At 39.9% G+C, this 23,374-nt stretch overlaps 1 non-coding gene across 1 annotated transcript; it reads left to right on the top strand.

Annotated features, from left to right (window-relative positions):
* The first annotated feature begins 19,849 nt into the window (after positions 1–19,849).
* LOC112774356 (small nucleolar RNA R71) lies at positions 19,850–19,956 on the top strand. Its single transcript, XR_003188849.1, has one exon. It is a non-coding gene; the product is annotated as a small nucleolar RNA R71 (small nucleolar RNA).
* The last annotated feature ends 3,418 nt before the right edge of the window (positions 19,957–23,374 follow it).

Below are 23,374 nucleotides of genomic sequence, written 5' to 3'. Positions count from 1 at the left end.
AGCACTTCCTCCATCCAACATCATCAAATTCATAAAACCGGCATTTAAGCCATAAATCACTTTTTCTCAAATCGCTTCACTTTGAAATCAAGTTTCAACTCTTTTCAGCCTTGGCTTTAGAAACCTCGTTTCTCAAATCATCTTAGGCTCATAAGCCAAATTTACTCAAAGTGAGTTACCTTTTTAAAACAAAGCCACTCTCGGCATTCTCTTTCCAAAACTTCCAAAACCATGGCAAGTTAAGGATTTATTTCAAAGTATTCAAAATCACCCATACAACAATGGGATTTCATAACAAAAGTTTCTCGGCAGAGTCCCAAGTCTTTAGGGGAGAATAACATAACTCATTTCGCCAAATTCATTTAAAATCATTAAAACATTGGCTTTCTGATTTGAGTAAGCAAATAGGATCTAAGCCAAACCGAGTCATGTAATCATTTACTTCTTTCAAAGCCGTTTCCTTTACTTAGGCAAAACCAACTTCAACCCCCATGATAAATTCTAGAACGTTTCAACTGTTCAAAATTGTTTTACTCTTGCAAGAATTCAGAATTCAAAGAGTACTTAAAACCTTTCTCAAAACATTTCAAAATGAAACTTGTCAATAGACATTCAGGTTCTTTCAAAGTCATTGAAACTTCTTTAATTGAAACCCCCAAGTCAAATTCAAAGGCATAAACCCTTTTCACATCCAAACAGCTTTAAAACACAAGTTTCATCTAAATAACCTTCTCCTGAAAGAGATACAATGCCTTTCTTAAGAAGCAAGACTAAATCACAATTTTCTCTTTATTAATTCATTTCGAAAGCATGAATCATCCTTTTCTCGATAATTCAAATAAAATAGTAGAAGTCTTTAACTCATCATTTTCCAGACAACATTTCAATAAAGACTCGGATTTTATAGAAATTTCGGCAGCACCTCCCTTAAAACTTGGACTTTTGCCACCCGGTTCAGGTCCCAACTAAACCGTTTCTCATTCCTTTTCAACAGCTCAAAACCAGAAATCAATTCAAAAGCAAGCTAAATCCAACAGTCGCCTCAATGGCATACCTCAAGGAAACCATTTCAAAAATCAACTCAATATCAACCGATTTAACTCATTTATAAAGCTTTAAAGAATCGGTTCAGCAATAAATCATTTATCAAAACCAGAGCAATTAAAGCAACCCAGGCTGGATTTCAAGAGCATTCTATCTTTTATATCATCAAAATAATTGACTCAATTCAAACCAATCCTCAACGGATTAAACTCATTTCAAATATTTAAAGAATCAACTTCAAACATTACATTTCACAAGCCACATAACAATTCAGCCAAGCCAACATCCATAATCATTCGAGTCAATCAAATAATACATAAGGCAGATACAATCACTAATTACACCATATCTCACATCAGTATCCATATGTAATAATTCCAATAATAAACTGTAGTTTTCGGAAAGCGCCCCTACCTCGAAACGCAAAACCATAGCCCAAACACGTCACAGAATCCTTTCCGCCTTGACCCGAGATCAACAATCAAAATCCCGTCAGCCAAATCCTCAGTTCCACGCCACTTTCGCAACAGTCTCAAAAACTCTAATCGCAACATATAACATCCGAAACTCAATCATATAGCAATTAACGCCACAAACCTCAGCGTAAGATAACAGAACAGTAACAAAAGGGCTTTCAAATCGAAACGCTTACCGAACCGAAGAAGAAACGGTGACGGTCTGCGAACCGGTTCAGCGGCAGCCCAGCAGCCACCTTGAGCGACAGCGACGACAATTTTCGATCGCGCCAACTGAAACCAACACGCAGTGACTACGGTATTCTCGGAATTCAAAAAGGACAAGAACCTCAAATAAAACCCTTACCGGCAAAGCGTTCTCCGGCGGCAGAAAGGTTTTCCGGTGACCATACACAACAGACCCCCAACCACAGCAGTAGCGGTGCAGCCGCTCACAGCGCAAGCAGCAGCGGCGGCCCAGAGCAACAGAAGCGTTATGGAGCACTGGGGGTTTTCGGCAAGCAACGAAGGCCAACATCAACGGCGGTGAACGGTAGTGGAGACAGTACGGATCTGAGGCGTTTCCATCGACAGAGCAGGCAGTGGCAGCTGGGCGCGGCGGTGGTGGCCGCTTCTGACAGCGACAGGAGCTCCAGCGGCGTCGCGGTGGCTTATCCCCTTCCTCCCGTCGCATCATCTCTCTGTCTCCTCGGGCTCCTCCGACGGCGGCGGTCAAGGTTCAACGTCGAAGGCAGAACGGTAGGGACGAGCTCCTCTAGCTCGCACATGGTAGCTGCCCCCTCGAACCCCCCTTCTCGGCGCTGCTGTCTCTCTCTCTTCGCGATTGGCAGTGGCGAATGACGAGCTTCGACGACGAGGCGTGGCACGGTGGCGGCGGTGCCGTGGCATCAACAAGGCATGGCGAACTGGGGAGCGAACAGTGGCGGCTCTGCACAGCGCGGCGGCAGTGAGCTCTCTCTCTCTCTCTCCCCCCTGGCCGGCGCACTCTCCCTTCTCTGCGTTTTCTGCTTCTGTTTCCTTTTCTCTTAGGAAATTGTTGGGTTGCAGGTTTGCTGAAGGGAAGAAGAAAAGGGGTGGCGACTGCTATGCTTAGGAATTAGGGTTTTATTTTCAAAAGCTAGGGTTAGGGGCATTTTGGTAATTTCAAATAAAGTTGAGAATAATATGATAATTGAAACCCAAATTAAATCCAACACTAGAGGTATATAGAAAATACTACTTGCTCATCAATTTCACAAATTATTTTCAATAAAATGCCCAAATCTAAAAATTAGAAATAATATACTTAATTTCTTCATTTTCCAAATAGCAGTAATAATATTTAAAATATTACTTATCTAATCCAAATCATATAAAATCCTTATTGTTTCATAACTATCAACCTTATACTTTAAATATAGAAAATAATTCAATAATTATAAAATTGGATAATAATCATAGCTTATCTCAAATCCAATAAATCAAAGATTGCCTTAATTATCTTTAATAAAATAATCTCTGAAATTAAGGCTATAAATAACTGTAGGATTTGAGACTTGATCATAATAAGACTTTTCAAAAGTTCTGGGTCTTACATCCTACCCACCTTATAAAAATTTTCGCCCTCAAAAATTGATACAAAATGAAAGAACTTCCATAATAGTTCACCCATGAAAACATTTAAGGAAGAAGCAAAAATATCTCAAAATAATATCATATATACTATTTTTTTAAATACTTTGATTGTCATAAGCATAAGGATGTAAAGGTAGGAGTGTGATTGCAAAGCAAACGTTACAAGATAGGCTCGATGCACAAGGTCATATGATCTCAAAGCTTTACAAAAACTTGAGGTACCAAATAGGATGCAAATCAAGATGGGCGTTCACAAAGCAATGATGACATGGTTTAAACATGTGATAGTAAGGCAAGGCATCGAAGGCTATAAAACATGATGGGGTTAAAACGACGTGCTTAACCTCCGCAAACTAATCTCATCTCAACCTCCAAGCTTCAACTTTCCAACCCCATTAAGCACTTTACAATCTTCATATCCGATCATAGGCCAGACAACTGCAAGCCCGTTCGCAAGGAACGAAACACCCAAAATTCATAACGTTGCATACCTACCGCTTCAACTTCCGTGTACACATATCACGTCTTAAAGAACTAACGCATCGCGTTACTACGTCTACAAGTCGCACGTGATATCAAAACAATTCTCGAGTCTACTCAGAAGGATACCAGATTTAGAACGGAGAGACAATTGTCAAGGGTAATACTCATAGATTTAAGAGAATGTATCCAATTCCCAGATAAACAAAGACGCTCAAGCAATGAAGTTTGCTAGAAATAAATCAATTGACAACTTCAAAGATAACCCTTGAATCCAAGAAATTCAATAGGACTAATAAGAAGAGAACCAGCGCCTTAGTTCGAAACAAATTCAAATTGAGTCGAAGAAGTAGGAGGTTTACAAAAAGGAATATCAAACCCAAGACAAAGCTCACAAAACTCAAGAGCACGATTAAAAGTACTCCCAAATACATTGTTCATAAAGGAACCGAAACTTGCGGAAAAACCACTTCGCAATCTAAAAGAAAGGTTAATTAACAACATCCTTCAAGAGAGTAACAAAAGCATAGTCGTGGCTTTGCTTTAATGCAAGTTCATGTTGAAATAGATTTTGTCGAGTTCTAAAAACAAGGTGCACACGGGTTTGGCTAAAGGCTAAAATATTTCTTCAAATATTTTAGAAAGGTAATTAGATGCACAACTTAACCAAAAGCAGTTCATAAAACTCGGGAGAGAAATCAAATGCTTGTTCAAAAATTCTCAAAGTTCATATTCGAACAAGCGTGTATAGAATTCATAGCAAGGATGAAAGTGGAAGTTAAACTCCTTTTAGAAAAGAAACTCCAAGGTAAAAATTTGCTTACAACTTGGTAGAGGAAATAAGTGGTGCGTTACAACGAACCGGTTTCCACTAAACAAGGAAGTTTTTTTTTTCAAAACCTCATTTAAAATAGCGCATGCCAACTTTAAATTAATTTCGTCAAAATTGAACAATGGTTTCAATCTCAATCAAGCAACAGAAAATAAATTCCGTTTAATATTTCTTCAAAGAGAATTCAAAACTTCTTTAAAAGGTTCAAAACAAGACTCCAAAAGTGTTCTTGAAATCACCATCTCAGAAGAACATTCAAGAAGTTTAAGATGCACTAAAAGGAGTCAAGCCATACTAGAAAGGATCTTAAATTAAAGTAGTTCAAACAAGAGCCACTAGACATGAAACATCAAACAAGTTTTAAATTGATCCAAAAGAATACAAAAGTCATAGAAAAGACAACTCAATCATTTGTAATTTCTCAATGATAAATTTTTGACTAAAACTCTTGTAGAGATAATGAGAGAATAAACAATGCACTATTTTGGAACGAATCAAACTGACTCACATACGGATGAGATTCAGAAGATAGGACAACCAAGATCAATGGTAATTTCACAAGATGTAAAAGATTAGTTAAAAACAGGGTCACATATGACATTCATAGAGGTGCAAAGCTTAAGAAGGAACGAGTCCATTCATAAGAATAAAGCTATGAGTCCAACATTTTCAAAAGAACAACAATGGCATAAACCATGTAATATGCTAAACCACTCTCAATTCAGAATAAATTAAGTAAAGCTTATCAAACGAAACTCAACCAGGATAGAAGTGAAAAATCTTTCCTTTCCAAAATTTTAAAAAATATCCAAATACATAATCAAATGAAGAAGTGCACTGGAGTTATAGTAGAATTACTAGAAAGCCAAATTGTAACTTAAGGTAAATGCAGTTCCATAAACCAGTAAAAGCACATGCGATGTATTAGAAATAAATAGTCGTAAAACTCTATAAGAAATCTTCAAGTTCCACATGTGTAGATAAGTATATATCTAATCAACAGCAACTTTCATGAAAATCTCAGAATTAGCTGTAATCATTGTCAAATAAGAGAAAAACTGAATCAACAAGTTCTCTAAGAATGAATTCGGAACCCGGAGTTAAAAGTCACAGCACATTAAGACAAGTTCAAAGCTACATCAAGGAATATTGGAATCAGGAAGAACTCAAACAGAGAAAAACAGATGCAACAAGGATTCCAGACAAGCATATGCAATTGAGATCAAACAAGAATGCATATGAATAGAGAAATAGAGTGGAAACATCAAATTACTTTTCGAAAGGAGTAGCAAACAAGAACTTCAAGTTAGGATATGAAAGAACAGGTCGACTCGAATAGAATTTCAAGACACACAACTAAATAGCCTCGAGAAATAGTTTCTAACGTTCCCAAAACCTGCGATTCGCTTACTCGAAACTCGTATTTCGTCTATGATAACACATTAGTGCTTTCATATACATAAGTCACTAGTTTTAAGCCGGCCAAACTTAATACCAATAATTATGCAATGCAAGACTAACAGTGTTAAATCAATAGATCGTCATGTGCATAAAGCCCTAATCCTTGTCATTCGACAAGACCTAATACATGACAGACACTCAGAGTATGCAATTGAAGCATAGTCAGTCCATTCCTCAGGCCCTACAGGAAGAACTGCTCTGATACCATAATGTAACACCCTAACTACCAAAGCTCACGCTTCTGGCTGCGCAACTCTGATAGCTCGGATATTACGATGACACTTATACTATTTAATACTAAAATATGAGCCTGTTTGAAACTTTAAACCGCAACACCACTCCCAAAAATACTTTCGTTCGATAACATACTTCCATAAATACCAAACAACTTACAACAACTTATAAAGAGTACATCCATATATATATACAAATATATATATAAAGAATATTACAAACATAATCCAATACAATCCCTATCCCTCTTACAGATTATATCAAGATAAAGGCGAGGGTACAAGAATAATAATCTAAAGCAATACAGAGCATCTCAACAACAACTAGATAAACTCTTCGTAACTTCTGCGTCCATATCCTGAAAGGGGAAAAATGTAGGGGGGTGAGAACATCATCCTCGAAAGGGTTCTCAGTAGAGGGTTTTTGGGAATTACTGTAATAGGATACGTGAAGATAATCGCACCAGTGATTAATAACCGTCTTATACCTCTTTTCAAAAACAACGATTTACAGTAAAAGTAAAGTCGGAAATCTTTTCTGAAAGAGGAACCATTCAATTCTCAAAAACTCAAAAGCCTTTCAAAAAGGTTTATCTATGCTGAACCAAAATAGACTTTCATATTTTTCCAAACAGAAACACCAAACCGAAACCAACTATCGGTCCATCTCAATTCAACCACGGCCCTAGGCCCAAACAATCCAACCACCAACCAAATCACCACAATCCAACAGAGTCCCAGATGCAAACACAAATAGAAGGATGCAGGCACAAACAAACAGTTATTGCAAGTAGAACAATTAGCAATTAGTCACATAGGCAAACCAAGTATAATATGCACACCCAAACAATGTCACATAAATGCATATGATGCATGCCTGTCCCTAGTGGCTGATGATATCATCTGTCGGTTATATAGCCAACCCGACACGTCCTGGTAGCTAACCATGGACAGAAACACCACTCGCGGAGCAAGTAGGTTTGAGCTACAACCCCATTGCTACTACCCGCTCAACCCGGAGCCAGTGGAACAACCACTACTGCGGCTACTACCCAGGCGGGTGTTTAAAAGCTCAACCTGGAGCGAGTGGAATCACCACAACTACTGCTACTACCCAGGCGTCACAATCTCTGACCTGGAGCAAGTGGGAGGAACCACAACCCTTGCTACTACCCAGGTATCTCAAGCATATATTCATTCAGTCCCAACCATGGATCAACATCCATCTTAGCCATCCGGCTTAAATTCATAATTCATAGTCAGCCATACGGCCCATAACTCATTCGGCAATCAGCCATAAATCAATATCATACACAGCCATTCCGGCTCACGGTTCAATCCAGAACCAGCCAATATTCATAATCATACACAGCCATTCCGGCCTAAAACAAAATAGCACTTCCTCCATCCAACATCATCAAATTCATAAAACCGGCATTTAAGCCGTAAATCACTTTTTCTCAAATCGCTTCACTTTGAAATCAAGTTTCAACTCTTTTCAGCCTTGGCTTTAGAAACCTCGTTTCTCAAATCATCTCAGGCTCATAAGCCAAATTTACTCAAAGTGAGTTCCCTTTTTAAAACAAAGCCACTCTCGGCATTCTCTTTCCAAAACTTCCAAAACCATGGCAAGTTAAGGATTTATTTCAAAGTATTCAAAATCACCCATACAACAATGGGATTTCATAACAAAAGTTTCTCGGCAGAGTCCCAAGTCTTTAGGGAAGAATAACATAACTCATTTCGCCAAATTCATTTAAAATCATTAAAACATTGGCTTTCTGATTTGAGTAAGCAAATAAGATCTAAGCCAAACCGAGTCATGTAATCATTTACTTCTTTCAAAGCCGTTTCTTTTACTTAGGCAAAACCAACTTCAACCCCCATGATAAATTCTAGAACGTTTCAACTGTTCAAAATTGTTTTAGTCTTGCAAGAATTCAGAATTCAAAGAGTACTTAAAACCTTTCTCAAAACATTTCAAAATGAAACTTGTCAATAGACATTCAGGTTCTTTCAAAGTCATTGAAACTTCTTTAATTGAAACCCCCAAGTCAAATTCAAAGGCATAAACCCTTTTCCCATCCAAACAGCTTTAAAACACAAGTTTCATCTAAATAACCTTCTCCTGAAAGAGATACAATGCCTTTCTTAAGAAGCAAGACTAAATCACAATTTCCTCTTTATTAATTCATTTCGAAAGCATGAATCATCCTTTTCTCGATAATTCAAATAAAATAGTAGAAGTCTTTAACTCATCATTTTCCAGACAACATTTCAATAAAGACTCGGATTTTATAGAAATTTCGGCAGCATCTCCCCTAAAACTTGGACTTTTGCCACCCGGTTCGGGTCCCAACTAAACCGTTTCTCATTCCTTTTCAACAGCTCAAAACCAGAAATTAATTCAAAAGTAAGCTAAATCCAACAGTCGCCTCAATGGCATACCTCAAGGAAACCATTTCAAAAATCAACTCAATATCAACCGATTTAACTCATTTATAAAGCTTTAAAGAATCAGTTCAGCAATAAATCATTTATCAAAACCAGAGCATTTAAAGCAACCCAGGCTAAATTTTAAGAGCATTCTATCTTTCACATCATCAAAATAATTGACTCAATTCAAACCAATCCTCAACGGATTAAACTCATTTCAAATATTTAAAGAATCAACTTCAAACATTACATTTCACAAGCCACATAACAATTCAGCCAAGCCAACATCCATAATCATTCGAGTCAATCAAATAATACATAAGGCAGATACAATCACTAATTACACCATATCTCACATCAGTATCCATATGTAATAATTCCAATAATAAACTGTAGTTTTCGGAAAGCACCCCTACCTCGAAACGCAAAACCATAGCCCAAACACGTCACAGAATCCTTTCCGCCTTGACCCGAGATCAACAATCAAAATCCCGTCAGCCAAAACCTCGGTTCCACGCCACTTTCGCAACAGTCTCAACAATTCTAATCGCAACATATAACAACCGAAACTCAATCGTATAGCAATTAACGCCACAAACCTCAGCGTAAGATAACAGAACAGTAACAAAAGGGCTTTCAAATCGAAACGCTTACCGAACCAAAGAAGAAACGGCGACGGTCTGTGAACCGGTTCAGCGGCAGCCCAGCAGCCACCTTAAGCGACAGCGACGACAATTTTCGATCACGCCAACTGAAACCAACACGCAGTGACTACGGTATTCTCGGAATTCAAAAAGGACAAGAACCTCAAATAAAACCCTTACCGGCAAAGCGTTCTCCGGCGGCAGAAAGGTTTTCTGGCGACCATACACAGCAGACCCCCAACCACAGCAGTAGCGGTGCAGCCGCTCACAGCGCAAGCAGCAGCGGCGGCCCAGAGCAACAGAAGCGTTATGGAGCACTGGGGGTTTTCGGCAAGCAGCGAAGGCCAACATCAGCGGCGGTGAACGGTAGTGGAGACAGTACGGATCTGAGGCGTTCCCAGCGGCAGAGCAGCCCGCGGCAGCTGGGCGCGGCGGTGGTGGCCGCTTCTGACAGCGACAGGAGCTCCAGCGGCGTCGCGGTGGCTTATCCCCTTCCTCCCGTCGCATCCTCTCTCTGTCTCCTCGGGCTCCTCCGACGGTGGCGGTCAAGGTTCAACGTCGACGGCAGAACGGTAGGGACGAGCTCCTCTAGCTCGCACATGGTAGCTGCCCCCTCGAATTTGTCGTCAAGTAAAAAGTCACAATAGAGTGAGGTCGAATCCCACAGGAATTGATTGATCAAGCAACTTTAATTAGAAGAATGTTCTAGTTGAGCGAATCCAGAATTTGGGTTGAGAGTTGCAGAAAATAAAATGCGGGAATGTAAATAACAGAAAAGTAAATGCTAGAATTAAAGGACTGGAAGTAAATGACTGAAAGTAAATTACAGAATTATAAATGGGAATGGGGGATTTGCTCATAAAAGTAAATGGCAGAAATTAAAGAGAATGGGTAAGATCAGAGATGGGGAGTTCATTGGGCTCAGGAGATGTTGCAATTCTCCGGATCAAGTTCATTTTCATCTCTTCCTCAATCAATGCACTCATTGATCTCCTTGGCAATCTTAATTGATTGAATTACAATTTCTTGCAATTCAATCTCTCAAATCTTGATCAATAGCCAATTCCTTGGTCAATTGCTCATGAGAAGAGATGAAGTATGGTCACTGATTATACCACATGCATTTCCCAAATCAAGTATTGAGAGGGTTATAGTCACATACCCATCCAAACCCAATTTGGTCCAGCATGAGAAAGCATTTCTAGCTTGATCTCTTCATTCCTCTTTCAAGGTTCAGAAGAGATCCAAGTTTGAATAGCTTCTTTTCCAAGATAACTACTCAATTGGATGAAGATCGAAAGCTTTCAAGTAAAATCAAGAGAAAAGATAGAAGAAGAATAATGCAAATTAGTATTGATCCATCAAATTACAACAGAGCTCCCTAACCCAATGAAAGGGGTTTAGTTGTTCATAGCTCTAGAAAATAAAAACAAAGATGGAGAATACATCATAAAACTAGAAGAATGCAGAGAAGGTAAAATACAGAGAGTAGTTCTCTTTTCCAACTTTCCAGAACTCCTTAAACAATTCAAAGCTACTCCTATATATACTACTTTTCTCAGCTTCTAGTTGGCTCTTCAAGTCTTGGGCCTTTGGATCTTGAGTTTGAAGCAGTTCTCTTCTTCATTTGGGCTTGGCTTTACTTGCAGAGAGAAAGTGTGAAGTGGGCAGAGACTTTAGCTCAGGACGTTAGGGGTGTTAACGTTTAGTGAAAATATGAGTTCGAGAACGTTAGTGACAATCAACTTTCTCACTAACGTTCCTAAGTAAAAGCCACGTTAACTTCAACGTTAGTGGCACAAACGTTGCCACTAACGTTGCCTCTAAGTCCTTCGCACACGTTATTGAGACTTAACATTTCGAATAACTTTGAAAAGACTCCTTTGTTCCCACGTTAGAGCCCATGTTAACTTAGTTAACGTGGCTCTTTAACGTGGGCTTGCCATCCTTCGAGAACGTTAGTGACACTCAACATTGTCACTAACGTTCCAAGGTGCCCCTATGTCTTACGTTAGAGTCCACGTTAACTAGGTTAACGTGGCTTCTAACGTGGCCATGCTTAGCCATCCTCAACGTTAGTGACAATGTTGAATGTCACTAACGTTGGCATTTCTTTCACTCATCAACGTTAGCTTCTACGTTAACTAAGTTAACGTGGCTCCTTGGGGGTTGTGTGGTTGCTTCCAACGTTAGTGACAATGTTGGGTGTCACCAACGTTGTCGACCACTCTTGCTTCTTACGTTAGCTCCCACGTTAACCAAGTTAACGTGAGAGTTAACGTGGTATGTTTCTCCTTAGGCCAACGTTAGTGACAATGTTGAATGTAACTAACGTTGGCGTTTCTTCCCCCCTTTTAACGTTAGAGGCCACGTTGACTAAGTTAACGTGGACTCTAACGTGGCCACTTATGAGCATTTGCCAATGTTAGTGACAATGTTAAGTGTCACTAACGTTGGTTCAACTTCCCCTCTCCACGTTAGAGTTCACGTTAACTTAGTTAACGTGACTCTTAACGTGGTCAATGATGGCTTCGAGAGCGTTATTGGCAATCACTTTTCTCATTAACTTTGCAAGTTACCTCCCATTCCTTGCTTCCTTTGGTCCTGAAATCAAGCAATAGAGCGCATCAAAGTTCTAGTCCAAGTCATGGGCAATGCAACATATAATTTGTCACTAAACTCATGCAAAATCCTCATGAAATAATGTAAAATGCACAATGTATGCTTGAATCAAGGTGTAAGTGAATATCTACCCAAAACTAGCTTATTTCCTAAGGGAATGCATGAAACTAACCTAAAAAGAGTAAAGAAAAGGTCAGTGAAACTGGCCAAGATGCCCTGGCATCACAACACCAAACTTAAAGCTTGCTTGTCCCTAAGCAAGTACTGGAACAAGAGAATGATGAATGGAATGCCAAGAGAGATGAGTCATTCTTGTGGAAGTCATATCACTGATTTTATGGTGGTTTCATGCATAGCAACTTAGGTTCATTCCTTTACTGGCTTTCAGACCTTTATCATGTCCTAAAACACTCACCTTGCTTACATCCCATGAGACTTTTACTCATTGATCCCTTTATTGTCATTTCAGAGCTTATTGGTGTTCTTAGGCTAAGTGCTCTGTAAGGGGGCAACTTTTTAAGATAAGCTTTCAGCCAACACTCCCGAAACAGTTGGTTCAAGGTGCTAGGTGTTGAAGCACCCCTAAGGACTTACTCCCTCAAGTCTCTCCCCCATACATACACACCACAGGCATATAGTTCATTTATTTTCCTTCTTGAGACCTTGGTGTCCAGCACCTCTTTGGGTTACTAAATGCTCTGTAGTGAGGGTTACTCTTGATAATGGACTTTCAGCTGATAATCCCAGGTTAGTTAACCCAAGTTACCAAGTGATAAAGCACCCCTAAGAGCTTATTCATCCAAGTAGATCCCTCACACAGGAACACCACAGACACATATCTTAAGATCAGAACCATTGGTGCCTAGCCTTATTGCTTACTCTTTTTCTTTTGTTTTTCCACTTTCATTATTCTTTTCTCTTTCTCTTATTAAGATCTTGTCATATACTTAGTCTCATGAGTATATTCAAAGCAAAGTATTCAGGCCAGATAGTTGTCATCCCACCTTATGGTTGAACCAACTTAGCTAACTTATGATCATACCACAAACTCATGAATGTACTCCATAGTATGAACTCTACTCTGGTCTTTTGAAACATAAACATTCTCTCTTCATTTGATTTAAAGGGACAAGCATACAAGTAAGTTAAGGAGGATGCAGTGACATAAAGACTAGCACACGTACATCTATTCAGAAAGAAAACTTAAAAGACAGAATTAAAAAAGGTTTCAAATATGCGTAACTACAAATCAAAAGTGCATTCGGACTTCCAACTTTCAACAATTCTGAGTATAATGGAATTAAGTAACAATACAACCTTCGGGTGATGATTTCTGGTTGCCCTCTCTCTTTGTCATCATCCTAGTTTTTGCTGCCTCGCTTCTTTGGGTGAAGGTGCACCATTTCCTCATAAGATTCCTGCAAGATTACTGGAAGTTGCTTGTTCCCAAAGCACTTGAGACATAGTTAGCTTGCATGTATGCTTGTGCCTCTTGAACTCAATTTGGTGTGTGAACACCAAACTTAGTTCCTTGCCCAGACAAAACATTGCATATATGCAGAGAACCTCATATCTTGTTATCAACAAAGCAATGATCACCTATAGTCTAACTACATCTAAGTGGTTTCTCTTGATTGGATGGAGCTAGCAATGTTCTTTTGGAGTGGAGTGTAATTCTAACCAATGTCCTTTGGTGGAACACCAAACTTAGAATTACACTATCACTCTTGGATTGTTCTGGTGTGGAACACCAAACTTAGCTCCTTACAATGCAGGGGAAACAACTTGTGATTTTTATTGAAATAAAGATGAAAGTGAAACTACCTGAGGTTGGGTTGCCTCCCAACAGAGCGCTCTTTTATCGTCGCTAGCTCGACGAGTCCTTAATTACTTGAGATGGTACTTTACTCTGGGGTTTTCCCCCATGTTGTCCAGATAATGCTTGAGTCTTTGTCTATTCACTGTAAAAGTCCTCTCTGAACCTTCATCCGTGATTTCGATGTGGCCATATGGTGATACTTTTGTAACCATGAAAGGTCCGGACCACCTTGACTTGAGTTTTCTTGGGAACAGCCTTAATTTAGAATTGTAAAGGAGTACTCGCTGCCCCTTTTCGAAACTCCTGGGCGCAAGATGCATGTCATGTTTTCTCTTTGCCTTTTCTTTATACATCTTAGTGTTTTCATAGGCTTGTGACCTGAATTCCTCCATCTCTTGCAGCTGCAAGATCCTTTTTGCACCAGCAGAAATGCTGTCAAAATTTAGTATCTTGATAGCCCAGAGAGCTTTGTGTTCCAGCTCCAGTGGTAAATGACAAGCCTTCCCATAGACCAGTTGATATGGAGACATTCCAAGTGGCGTTTTGAATGCTGTTCTGTATGCCCAAAGAGCATCATCCAGCTTCTTCGACCAATCCTTTCTAGATGCACCCACAGTCTTTTCCAGGATCCTCTTCAGCTCTCTGTTGGATATCTCAGTTTGCCCACTTGTTTGAGGATGGTAAGGTGTGGCTACTTTGTATTTTACCCCATATCGTAGGAGGAGAGCTTCTAGTGGTTTGTTACAAAAGTGGCTCCCTCCATCACTGATGAGGGCTCTTGGAACTCCAAACCGGCTAAAGATATTCTTCCTGAGGAAGTTCATGACTACCTTGTTATCATTAGTTGGGGTTGCAATAGCCTCTACCCACTTGGAAACATAATCTACTGCCACCAAGATGTACTTGTTTGCATATGAGGTTGGGAATGGTCCCATGAAATCTATTACCCACACATCAAACAGTTCCAGTTCCAAGATGAAATTTTGTGGCATGGCGTTTCTTTTGGGCAAATTTCCAGATCTTTGGCATTCATTGCAGCTTTTTACTAGTTCCTTGGCATCCTTGAAAAGGGTGGGCCAAAAGAATCCGCTTTGTAACACCTTTGCTGCAGTTCTGTCCCCTCCAAAGTGGCCTCCATAACATGAACCGTGGCAATTCCACAGGACTTCTCTTCTTTCTTCTTCCGAAACATATCTTCTAAGGATTCCATCTGAACACTTCTTGAAGAGATATGGCTCATCCCAGACAAAGTATTTTGCATCATTCATGAGCTTCCTTTTTTGATGTTTATTGATCCCTGGGGGTAATGCCCCAGTTGCCTTGAAATTTGCAATATCTGCAAACCATGGTGCTTTGCGAACTGTCATCAACTGCTCATCAGGGAAGAGCTCGTTCACATTTGTATCATTTCCTCCACCTTGATCATGAGGGATTCTGGATAGGTGATCTGCCACCTTGTTCTCCACTCCTTTCTTGTCTCTGATTTCAATATTGAATTCCTGCAACAGTAAGATCCACCTTATTAGTCTTGGCTTTGATTCTTGCTTGGCAAACAAATATTTAAGTACTGTGTGATCTGTAAAGACAATCACTTTAGCACCAATAAGGTATGATCTAAATTTGTCAAATGCAAAAACTATTGTTAACAACTCCTTTTCAGTAGTGGTATAATTTCTTTGAGTTTCATTAAGGACTTTCCTAGCATAGTATATCACATGAACTAAGTTATCTTTCCTTTGTCCTAACATTGCCCCAACTGCAAAATCAGATGCATCACACATCAATTCAAATGGTAGGTTCCAATCAGGTGGGGAAATGATAGGAGCAGAGGACAACCTCATTTTCAAATGTGTAAATACTAGCATGCATGTTTCATCAAAGATAAATGGTGTATCAGATACAAGGAGACTGCTTAAGGGCTTGGCTATCTTTGAAAAATCTTTAATGAACCTTCTGTAAAAACCAGCATGCCCTAAAAAACTCCTAATTTCCTTGACATCACTGGGTGGGGGTAGTTTTTCAATAAGTTCTACTTTAGCTCTATCAACCTCAATGCCTTGGTGGGAGACCTTGTGACCAAGGACTATTCCTCCTGTCACCATAAAGTGACATTTTTCCCAGTTCAAGACCAAATTGGTCTCTTGGCATCTTTTCAATACCAAGGCGAGGTGATGTAGGCAACTAGGAAAGGAATCTCCGAATACCGAGAAATCATCCATAAAAACTTCAATGAATTTTTCTATCATATCTGAAAAGATAGAAAGCATGTAGTGTTGGAAAGTTGCAGGTGCATTACATAGCCCAAATGGCATGCGCCTATAGGCAAACACTCCATACGGACAAGTAAATGAGGTTTTCTCTTGGTCTCTGGGATCAACTACTATTTGGTTATATCCTGAATAATCGTCGAGAAAACAATAATATGCGTGCCCTACAAGTCTTTCCAACATCTGATCCATGAATGGAAGGGGAAAATGATCTTTTTGTGTAGCCTCATTGAGTTTTCTGTAGTCTATGCACATCCGCCATCCTGTGACGGTCCTTGTAGGTATGAGTTCGTTCTTTTCATTGGGAACCACAGTGATTCCTCCCTTCTTGGGCACAACATGTACGGGGCTAACCCAAGGGCTGTCTGAAATTGGGTATATTACCCCTCCTTGCCAAAGCTTCATAACCTCTTTCTGTACCACTTCCTTCATGATTGGGTTCAGCCTTCTTTGGGATTGAATGGATGGCTTAGCATCATCTTCCAACAGTATTTTATGCATGCATATGGCTGAACTGATTCCTTTCAAGTCAGCAAGGGTCCATCCAATGGCATCCTTATGCTCCCGCAGCACTTTGAGTAGCTCGTCCTCTTGATCTTGACTGAGGGATGAATTTATGATCACTGGGTAGTTTTCATTTTCTCCTAGATATGCATATTTGAGAGTGGGTGGCAGTGCTTTGAGTTCAAGTTTGGGTGCTTCTGACTTTTCGTTCCCTTCTTTTGGTGCATCTGGTATATGAATTTCTGCTGTGGCCACCTCTTCACTTGATTCAGATTCTTCCTCCACCAATCTCTCGTCCTCTTCAGGTTCTTCTTCTTCAAAATTCTCCTGCACTTCATCCTCATGTGCATCTAACCTCATGCATTCCCCCAATTGTTCTGGGGGGTAACTCATGGCCTTGAACACATTGAATGTCATCTTTTCATTGTGTAATCTCAGGGTGAGGTCACCCTTCTGAACATCAATGACAGCCCCAGCAGTGGCCAAGAATGGCCTTCCCAGGATGATGGAGGTCTTGGCGTCCTCCTGCATGTCCAGCACCACAAAATCTGCTGGAAATATGAAATCTCCCACTTTTACCAACAAATCCTCTACTATCCCATGAGGAAATTTGAACGATCGGTCTGCCAGTTGTAGGGCCATTTTTATTGGTTTAGCCTCCTCAATTTTCATCTTCCTCATCATAGCTACTGACATCAAATTGATGCTGGCCCCTAAGTCACAAAGAGCCTTCTCTACTGTGATTTCTCCTATAATATAAGGGATTTGAAAACTCCCAGGATCCTTCAGTTTCTGGGGTAGTTTGTGCTGAATGAAAGCACTACACTCTTCGGTTAGTATCATAGTCTCATTGTTCTTCCAGCTTCTCTTCTTAGTCATTAGCTCCTTCAAAAACTTGGCATAGAGTGGCATTTGTTCTATGGCTTCAGCAAAGGGTATGTTGATTTGTGTCTTGGTGCGCAGAAATTGTGATTACAATTTGATTATGTAAAATTCATTGCTCTTTCTTTCCCTGGTAATGGCGCCAAAAACATGATGCCAATACCATGGTTCACAACTTCGCACAACTAACCAGCAAGTGCACTGGGTCGTCCAAGTAATACCTTACGTGAGTAAGGGTCGAATCCCACGGAGATTGTTGGTATAAAGCAAGCTATGGTCACCTTGCAAATCTCAGTCAGGTAGGGTTAAATGTGATTGGATTAGATAACTAAAAGATAAATAATAAAGGATAGAAATACTTATGTAATTCATTGGTGAGAATTTCAGATAAGCGAATAGAGATGCTTTCGTTCCTCTGAACCTCTGCTTTCCTGCTATCTTCATCCAATCAGTCTTACTCCTTTCCATGGCTGGCTTTATGTGATACATCACCATTGTCAATGGCTACTTTCGGTCTTCTCTCGGGAAAATGATCCAAATGCCCTGTCACGGCACGGCTAATCGTCTGGAGGCATCACCCTTGTCAATGGTTTCATCTTATCCTCTCAGTGAAAATGGTCAACGCACCCTGTCACGGCACGGCTATTCATCTGTCGGTTCTCGATGATGATGGAATAGGATTTACTATCCTTTTGCGTCTGTCACTACGCCCAGCAATCGTGAGTTTGAAGCTCGTCACAGTCATTCAATCATTGAATCCTACTCGGAATACCACAGACAAGGTTTAGACCTTCCGGATTCTCTTGAATGCCGCCATCATTCTAGCTTACACCACGAAGATTCCGATTAAGAGATCTAAGAGATACTCATTCAATCTAAGGTAGAACGGAAGTGGTTGTCAGGCACGCGTTCATAAGGAATGATGATGATTGTCACGTTCATCACATTCAGGTTGAAGTGCGAATGAATATCTTAGAAACGAAATAAGATGAATTGAATAGAAAACAGTAGTACTTTGCATTAATCTTTGAGGAACAGCAGAGCTCCACACCTTAATCTATGGAGTGTAGAAACTCTACCGTTAAAAATACATAAGTGAAAGGTCCAGGCATGGCCGAGATGGCCAGCCCCTCTGATCTAAGAACCAGGCATCCAAAGATATCAAATACAATAGTAAAATGTCCTATTTATAATAAACTAGCTACTAGGGTTTACCAAAGTAAGTAATTGATGCATAAATTCACTTCCGGGGCCCACTTGATGTGTGCTTGAGCTGAGCTTTGAGTGTTGCACGTGTAGAGGTCCTCCTTGGAGTTGAACACCAGCTTTTGTGCCAGTTTGGGCGTTCAACTCTGGTTTTGGATCTTTTTCTGGCGCTGGACGCCAGAATTGGGCAGAGAGCTGGTGTTGAACGCCATTTTGCGTCGTCTATTCTTGACCAAAGTATGGATTATTATATATTGCTGGAAAGCCCTGGATGTCTACTTTCCAACGCAATTGGAAGCGCGCCATTTTGAGTCTCGTAGCTCCAGAAAATCCATTTTGAGTGCAGGGAGGTCAGAATTCAACAGCATCAGCAGTCCTTCTTCAACCTCTGAATCTGATTTCTGCTCAAGTCCCTCAATTTCAGCCAGAAAATACCTGAAATCACAGAAAAACACACAAACTCATAGTAAAGTCCAGAAATGTGAATTTAACATAAAAACTAAGGAAAACATCCCTAAAAGTAACTAGATCCTACTAAAAACATACTAAAAATAATGCCAAAAAGCGTATAAATTATCCGCTCATCATGTCTCTAGTTTCTTGATGGCAGCATTTTGATTTTGCATGTTTGACTGCACTTCTTCTCAGAATGCTTTACTGTTTTGAATGTCTTTGCATACTCCTTCAAGTAAGGTTTCAATCTTAGAGAGCTTGTCATCAATTGATGGGTGATTCGGAGCAGATGTGCTGTTTTGGTTTTGATAGGCTTGTGGAGAAGTGTTGTTGTGGGGGTGTTGAGATGTCCTCTGTGTGAATTGTTGGTGAGCTGCATTGTTGTTGGAGTTGTAACGTCTCTGGTCTTGGTTTTGATCTTGCTGACTTCCCCACCCAAAGTTTGGGTGGTTTCTCCATCCAGGGGTGTAGGTCTTGGAGTATGGATCATAGTTTTGCCTTGGTAAATTCCCAATGTAGTTGGCTTGCTCCTGACTACCATCTGCTTCTTCATTCACTCCTTCTTGGGTTGTTGATGAAGTGGAGATTGCTGCTACTTGGTTCCTCTCCATCTTCTTGGTGAGGTCAGCCAGCGGCTGGGTAATGAGCTTGTTTTGGGCCAACAGAGCATCTACATTGTTTAGCTCCATTACTCCTCTTGTGTTCCCTCTTTCGGAAGCATAAAAGTAATCGTTCTCTGCTACTGTTTCAATAACATCTATGGCTTCCTCAATAGTCTTCTTCTTGTTCAAAGATCCTCCGGATGAATGGTCTACGGCCTTCTTTGACTCATAAGAAAGCCCTTCATAGAAAATGTGCAGCTGCACCCATTCGTTGAACATATCTGGTGGGCACCTCCTTGTTAGGTCTTTAAACCTCTCCCATGCTTCATATAGAGTCTCACCATCTTGTTGTCTGAAAGTTTGGACATCAGCTCTCAGCCTATTGATTCGTTGATGAGGGTAAAATCTTGCTAAGAATTTGTTCACCACGTCTTCCCAAGTTGTCAAGCTTTCCCTTGGGAAAGATTCCAGCCACTTGGCTGCTTTGTCCCTGAGTGAGAATGGAAATAAGAGCAGTCTATAGGCGTCAGGATGAACACCATTAGACTTCACTGTGTCACATATTCTCAGAAAGGTGGTTAAATGTTGATTGGGGTCTTCTTGAACACCTCCTCCAAACGAACAGTTGTTCTGAACAAGGGTGATGAGCTGTGGTTTAAGTTCAAAGTTGTTGGCATGGATTGTTGGCTTTTGGATGCTACTTCCACAATTGCCTGGGTTTGGATTGATGTAAGAGCCCAAAACTCTTCTATCCTCCCCAGCATGATTTACTCTACCTCCTCCCCCATGGTTGTGATCCTCTTCTTCATGATGGTTTTCCATGTTGTCTTCCATGTTTGGTTCAAAGAATTCCTCTTCTTCCTCAGCACCAACCACTTTCTTTCCTCTTGCCTCCCTCCTTAATCTAAGGAAGGTCCTCTCAGGTTCAGAACCGAAGGAAGTTCAAGCCCCGCTTCTTCTCCCTGTCATACAACCATCAAGTTCAAGCAAGAAAAGATAGGTGCAGAAAGTATTTTTGTCAGAATTACTGTTAGTTGTGGGTGATGCAATATATCAAACAGTTAGTGGGTTAGCAAACAGAAGTGAAAATAACAAAGAAAAACAAAAGAGTAGAGGGGGAAGGGAAGAAGTTTAACTAAAACAGAAAGTAAATCACTCAAACAGAAAATGAAATTCACAAAATAAAAATGCTCAATCTAGTGATCTTCCAATTTAATCATTGTTGATGCACAATCAATCCCCGGCAACGGCACCATAAACTTGATGCGGGTGGAAACTGTCTCTCAACAAATTTCCTTTGGCAAGTGTACCGAATTTGTCGTCAAGTAAAAACTCACAATAGAGTAAGGTCGAATCCCACAGGGATTGATTGATCAAGCAACTTTAATTAGAAGAATGTTCTAGTTGAGCGAATCCAGAATTTGGGTTGAGAGTTGCAAAAAATAAAATGCGGGAATGTAAATAACAGAAAAGTAAATGCTAGAATTAAAGGACTGGAAGTAAATGACTGAAAGTAAATTGCAGAATTGTAAATGGGAATGGGGGATTTGCTCATAAAAGTAAATGGCAGAAATTAAAGAGAATGGGTAAGATCAGAGATGGGGAGTTCATTGGGCTCAGGACATGTTGCAATTCTCCGGATCATGTTCATTTTCATCTCTTCCTCAATCAATGCACTCATTGATCTCCTTGGCAATCTTAATTGATTGAATTACAATTTCTTGCAATTCAATCTCTCAAATCTTGATCAATAGCCAATTCCTTGGTCAATTGCTCATGAGAAGAGATGAAGTATGGTCACTGATTATACCACATGCATTTCCCAAATCAAGTATTGAGAGGGTTATAGTCACATACCCATCCAAACCCAATTTAGTCCAGCATGAGAAAGCATTTCTAGCTTGATCTCTTCATTCCTCTTTCAAGGTTCAGAAGAGATCCAAGTTTGAATAGCTTCTTTTCCAAGATAACTACTCAATTGGATGAAGATCGAAAGCTTTCAAGTAAAATCAAGAGAAAAGATAGAAGAAGAATAATGCAAATTAGTATTGATCCATCAAATTACAACAGAGCTCCCTAACCCAATGAAAGGGGTTTAGTTGTTCATAGCTCTAGAAAATAAAAACAAAGATGGAGAATACATCATAAAACTAGAAGAATGCAGAGAAGGTAAAATACATAGAGTAGTTCTCTTTTCTAACTTTCCAGAACTCCTTAAACAATTCAAAGCTACTCCTATATATACTACTTTTCTCAGCTTCTAGTTGGCTCTTCAAGTCTTGGGCCTTTGGATCTTGAGTTTGAAGCAGTTCTCTTCTTCATTTGGGCTTGGCTTTACTTGCAGAGAGAAAGTGTGAAGTGGGCAGAGACTTTAGCTCAGGACGTTAGGGGTGTTAACGTTTAGTGAAAATATGAGTTCGAGAACGTTAGTGACAATCAACTTTCTCACTAACGTTCCTAAGTAAAAGCCACGTTAACTTCAACGTTAGTGGCACAAACGTTGCCACTAACGTTGCCTCTAAGTCCTTCGCACACGTTATTGAGACTTAACATTTCGAATAACTTTGAAAAGACTCCTTTGTTCCCACGTTAGAGCCCATGTTAACTTAGTTAACGTGGCTCTTTAACGTGGGCTTGCCATCCTTCGAGAACGTTAGTGACACTCAACATTGTCACTAACGTTCCAAGGTGCCCCTATGTCTTACGTTAGAGTCCACGTTAACTAGGTTAACGTGGCTTCTAACGTGGCCATGCTTAGCCATCCTCAACGTTAGTGACAATGTTGAATGTCACTAACGTTGGCATTTCTTTCACTCATCAACGTTAGCTTCCACGTTAACTAAGTTAACGTGGCTCCTTGGGGGGTTGTGTGGTTGCTTCCAACGTTAGTGACAATGTTGGGTGTCACGAACGTTGTCGACCACTCTTGCTTCTTACGTTAGCTCCCACGTTAACCAAGTTAACGTGGGAGTTAACGTGGTATGTTTCTCCTTAGGCCAACGTTAGTGACAATGTTGAATGTCACTAACGTTGGCGTTTCTTCCCCCCTTTTAACGTTAGAGGCCACGTTGACTAAGTTAACGTGGACTCTAACGTGGCCACTTATGAGCATTTGCCAACGTTAGTGACAATGTTAAGTGTCACTAACGTTGGTTCAACTTCCCCTCTCCACGTTAGAGTTCACGTTAACTTAGTTAACGTGACTCTTAACGTGGTCAATGATGGCTTCGAGAGCGTTATTGGCAATCACTTTTCTCATTAACTTTGCAAGTTACCTCCCATTCCTTGCTTCCTTTGGTCCTGAAATCAAGCAATAGAGCGCATCAAAGTTCTAGTCCAAGTCATGGGCAATGCAACATATAATTTGTCACTAAACTCATGCAAAATCCTCATGAAATAATGTAAAATGCACAATGTATGCTTGAATCAAGGTGTAAGTGAATATCTACCCAAAACTAACTTATTTCCTAAGGGAATGAATGAAACTAACCTAAAAATAGTAAAGAAAAAGTCAGTGAAACTGGCCAAGATGCCCTGGCATCAAGAATCTCGTAACATAAGACTAGGGTGTATATATTAAAGCACTACTTATATACGGTGCACGTGTATATATAAAATCTCTATATATATCCATGGTTTCTGCACACATGTGTATATATAAATGCACCACTTATATATGGTGCACATGTGTATATTTAAGTGCACTATATATATATATATATATATATATATATATATATATATATATATATATATATATATATATATATATATATATATGATTTAAAGAATGCACTAT

This window comes from Arachis hypogaea, chromosome 18, assembly GCF_003086295.3.
Source record: "Arachis hypogaea cultivar Tifrunner chromosome 18, arahy.Tifrunner.gnm2.J5K5, whole genome shotgun sequence".
NCBI lineage: Eukaryota > Viridiplantae > Streptophyta > Magnoliopsida > Fabales > Fabaceae > Arachis > Arachis hypogaea.
The sequence above is the reverse complement of the archived record's forward strand: the minus strand, read 5'-3'. Positions and strand labels throughout refer to the sequence as shown.